Source organism: Pogona vitticeps, chromosome 1, assembly GCF_051106095.1.
Source record: "Pogona vitticeps strain Pit_001003342236 chromosome 1, PviZW2.1, whole genome shotgun sequence".
In the NCBI taxonomy this organism is placed as follows: Eukaryota; Metazoa; Chordata; class Lepidosauria; order Squamata; family Agamidae; genus Pogona; species Pogona vitticeps.
The window spans coordinates 232,261,769-232,267,318 of record NC_135783.1 but is presented as its reverse complement, the minus strand read 5'-3'; positions in this window follow the sequence as shown (position 1 = coordinate 232,267,318).

Below are 5,550 nucleotides of genomic sequence, written 5' to 3'. Positions count from 1 at the left end.
GCAGTTAGGAAAAAAATAGAACCCCAGTGGCAGGGGGAAAGAAGTCTAGATTGGAAGGGGAAAAGGATGGGCTCATTTGCATTGACCTTTACATTGCATGATCATGGGGGGGGGGGCGGACGTCAGATTCACCTATGGCAATTTCAGAGCAAACTGAGAAGTATTTTCCAATGTTGCCACATGCTCAGTCTGGCTAATAGGTATAAACTGGAAAAATATAATACACATAGAATACAATAAATAAATATGATTTGAGATAAATCATATATATCTTGGAGAAAATTTCACATGATACAGGGGAAAAAGATCCTACAGTATTCCAAAAATTAAAAAGGGATAGTTAACACCAGTTATTTGGAAGCTGTAAAGGGTAAAAACAACACAGAAAATAAATCATTAAAAAACTATACAAAAACAGAGAGACCCCATGCAAGGAGATACTGTACATTTATTAATAACTGAATTTAACTGAGTTCATACAAATTATTATACATATATTAATATATTACTACATTCCAAGTCCATTCAGATTACTTTATTTGGAGCATATGACATTTTACCCAAATTCAGGCAGACACAACTAATTTATTTCACAAAGCTACACACACTTGCAAGCCATTTTACAATATCAGGAATATCTGCTAAACATGCATACAAAACTTCTCTCTCAAAAGCCTCATGTAATATTAGATTGCAAAATATATGAAAACATTTACATTATCATAAATTACTTATAAAAAGTAACAATTGTATTTTGCCACAACATAGAAAAAATTACAAAAGACTACAATTTTATCAAATTCAATCACATGAATATGCATAAAAATCTTGTATATCAATTAACAGTATATTTGAAATGTAATCATTTGTAACCTGGCTTGCATGCAAATGCTAATATCTTCCGTTAAATGTTTGCTTGACAGAAGCATTAACATTTGTCATATTCTGAAGTTTGCTCATAATAATAAAATACTGTGTTTTGTGTGTGTCTGTATCCCCATAGCCCCAGGACTGAGAAATCCGGATACGACTTGGCATGGGTCTGGCAAAAGTATGCACCTCATAGTTATTTGGTTTTTAAAATCCATATATCAAATAAATTTAAATCTTCCTCTAAGTTGCAGTACCATTTCAATTACTAGATGGCATACCTTCCTAACTATGACATAGCTAATATTCAGAAGAAGGACTCATAAAGGAATTCTATGAGAAGCCAGTCTGCAAATAAGCTATGACCAAAAGATGCAATAAATGTGACTAAAGAGCAGCAGACAGAATGGGAACTGATACTCCAGAGCAGGTCAAGCAAGTTCATTGGGAAGGTCTGCATCCACAGCAGCTAAGATTTCAGAGATGAAACAGGCAGGACACAAAGCAAGCACAATAGTAATGGCTAAGACCCTGGGGCACCTTTGGAGATGGGAATGTATAGCTTCACTTACACTGGATGGAGACAATGTGTCCTGCTTTGACAGTGTCATAATATTGATTGAAATCTTTCTTATATTAAACTAGAACTATTCTAGTGAACTATTCTAATGCATGCGAAGATGCTTAATTTTATAATTAACTTTTGCTTGTTTTGTAATGAATAACAGGTGTCACAGACCTAACCTGAAAATAAGCCCTAGTATGATTTTTCAGGATGCTCGTAATGTAAGCCCTACCCCGAAATAAGACCCAGTTAAGTGAAATTTCACCCTCCACCATTGTGTAGCAACCAGAAGATGACATGACTGTATTTGAATAAGTGTTGATTATTGTACAGTAATGCCTCGCATTACAACGTTAATTCGTTCCAACGAAATCGCTGTAGAACGAAAACGTCGTAAAGCGATTTTAAAAAGCCCATAGAAACACATTAAAACCCGGTTAATGCGTTCCTATGGGCTGGAAACTCACCGTCCAGCGAAGATCCTCCATAGCATGGCCATTTTTGCTGCCTGTGCAGCGAGGAATCCGTCCCAGAAAACAGCGGGCGGCCATTTTTTTTAACCCGGAGGCCATTTCGAAACCGCCGATCAGCTGTTAAAAAATCATCGCTTTGAGAGAATTGGTTCCTGAAGCAGGGAACTGATCATCGCAAAGCAAAATTCCCCCATAGGGAACATCGTTTTGCAATCACTTTTGCGATCGCAAAAACATCGACGTCAAGTGGTTTTGTCGTTAAACGGAGCGCCCATCTTGCGGGGCACCACTGTATATGAAAAAAAATCCCCTGAAAATAAGCCCTAATGCAATTTTTGGAGCAAAAACTAATATAAGACCCTGTCTTCTTTTCGGGGAAACATGGTAGAAAGGTGCATACTTTGCCATATTATCTCATCCTAAACTTAAGCTAAGCATAAACAGGAACTCCTATTAATGCCACTGATGTATATACCATAGAAGCCATCATGGCATAAGCAAATGGTTTCTGTTAAGCATTTGCCATACATGCAGAAGATAAATTTATAATCAGTATATGGGAAATGTTCTGTGTTACAGAGTGATATAATACAATGTTCATTCTTGCTTGAAGGGAAAAATACTATTACTAAATGTGTTAAAACACCAACATTGCAGCTCTAATCCAGATTCTAAAGACTGTCTTCACAGAAAGTGAGAATAGGATAGATATGAGGAATAAATCAAATCATCTTAACAGCCACTTTGTCAACTGAGATAAAAATTATAAAGTGTGATGGGGGAACCAAACCTTTGAGTTAAACCTTATTTATGTGTGGATCAATTAATAACCTTGGATTTTCCTCTCCAGAGAAACATGCCAGAAATTGAGTTTATCTAATTAAGCAGTTGGTAGGATAAAGCCTCCCACTTCACTAATGCACACCCTAAGTTCCATAAACTCCACATTGCTTTGAAATTTCATTCACTGAGCCACATAACAACATGTACAAAAAATAAACAGCCGTGAACACACAGATGTCAGTAGCTGACTGCTTGCGTCACTTGATCAAGATGCTACAGTGTAAGGGAAGCAATTTTAGTCTTTTCCTTGCATGTACTGCATTTCCATATCTTCACAGTAGTCTAAAGCACTGGTTCTTAACCTTGGGTTACTCAGTTTTGGACTGCAACTCCCAGAAGCCTTCACCACCAACTGTGCTGGCTGGGGTTTCTGGGAGTTGCAGTTCAAAAACATCCGAGTAACAGGTTTAAGAACCACTGGTCTAAAGTACCAGTAAACAGTTTTGACTTAGTGCGCTAAGTGATTCATTTCAAGCCTGAAATGTAAATCTTAGTACAACTTACAGTTGTCTCATATATGTCCCCCTTATTCCAAAATCCTGGAAAACCAAAAATTTGCCAGTGTGAAGTTGTCACAATAAGACTAATCAATTCTGCTGTGGTGATTAAATAACATCACATATCAAAAAACTAAAGAGAAGCCACAAATTTAGGGCAGATAGCATAAAAAGTTGATAATGCAACTTTCTTAGTTTAAAAAAAACCCCTAAAAGCAGCTACTTGAAGGAAGACACCAGAAGAGATTAACCTTTATCCGTGGATCATTACTAATCAAAATGGTCTTCACTGGTTGCTCCTCTAACATGGGAAAAGACACAGGTGCCTATAGCTTTTTTTTCAAGAAAAAAAATACTTTCTCACACACACCACACACATACACACATTATGAGTAGACAGCTGAGTAAGGCAAGAGTCTTTTGCTGCTTTTTCAGTAACATCTGATGACAACTCAACCATGAACTGCATCTCACTTGGCAGCATCTATTTATGGGTTGCTGGCACAGATGCACAGCAGTCAAGCATGTGGAAGCAGTGCATAGAAACAACAAATGCCAACTTTTAAATAACTCAGCAGGTCAGCGCAAGTCCTAGTAAACTATTATACTTTCCAGGTTCCTGAAGCCTTCTTAAATAGCCCACATTTTCCCACTTCCATTACAGATAATTCTTGTATTTCATTGCTAGTCAGTTTGTTCAAATAACTGTCTAGCACAACTGATTGCTGACTAATCCGCCCTCGGCAATGGAAGGGTTTACACCCCCACCCGCCTTTTTCTATCTGTTTGTGTCATGATGCATTTAAAGGTCCTACAAGAACAGCCCACTCAAAAGCCCAGCCAAAGTTGTTGTGATTTCCCTGCTCAAGTAATGGGATACAATCTCCCCAGTAAGTTTCATCTGTGATATTAAATACTCAGGGACAAGGGATATTCAATTGGGGGGGGGGGGGGGACTAACTGGAAATTGCTCAGTTATAGTTTTAGGGCGAGATGGGCTACACCCAGCTTGACCCTTTGAATTGTCTCTACAACAATGCCAATTCTCCAGCAAGGATGGTTTATGGCTTTAAATATCCTGTCCTGAGTCAGTGAATGCATTACAAGGAATGAAGAGATAGTTTTAGCAGCAACCAATTATTCTGCAAGGTTTACCGTACCTTCTGTAGCCTGTTCCCTGTCTTTTCCAAATCTCCTTTGGACACAGCAGGAAGCTGAAGTAATTTCAAATTAACGAAAAACAGACCAGCTTTATTTTAAACGTAAAGCATAAATTGCTGTTTATAGTCCTTTTATTGAAACGGGGACCACATTATCTCTCATGGCCAACGATAGTGTTAAAACTAAAACAATTGTTTCTACAGCCAGACTCTTTCATATCTATCTATCTATCTATCTATCTATCTATCTATCTATCTATCTATCTATCTATCTATCTATCTATCTATCTATCTATCTAACCAACCTACCTACCTACCTACCTACCAACCTACCTACCTACCTACCTACCTACCTACCTACCTACCTACCTACCTACCTACCTACCTACCTACCTACCTACCTACCTACCTACCTACCTACCTACATTTTAGGCCTGGCACCTTTCCATTTCAAAAGTTGAGTTTCACTAGCAGCTGAGACCAAATGACCTACAGTTTTGGCCTTTACAACCCAGAAAAAAACAGGAAAAAATGAAGTAAAGGCAGATTAATGATCAAACGATGGCCAGAGCTAAAAATATCAAAAGGCATGATTCATTGAGCAAATGTAGGAAATGCAGAATTCCCTTGAAGAATGCACAAAATCCTCCTAGAATCTCCATACCAGAAACTGGCACTTCAAGCAATTTTACAAAACTTACTTGTTGGAAGTTCAAAGCTGTTTGCTAGTTGGATAAGGTACTCAATTAGCCTGCAAAAGATGGGCATTTTTAAAAATGGAAAAAAAAAAAAACCAGGAAGAAGAGAGGAAGTTTGTCATTGTGCTGACTTATAAATTCTGTTGTTCATTTTATTTTTCTCAAGCCTAAGAGTTCTGGAACCTGGACTGGCAGAAATCCGTAAAGAGCAATGTAAAAAATTCACGTAAAGCAATACTATGATCTTATATACAATTTTAGAGCCAGATTAATTATTTTTAATTAAAACTTATTTAATTGAGGATCTAAATATGTTTTACAAAATTTCCCCATAATTGATCTCCTCCCAAATAGCCATTCACAAAGTTTCACAAAGCAAGGAGCTACTGCAGGATCCTAAGAGGCCAGCTGCACTTACAAGGCAGAATGCTGGGAACAAGTAAA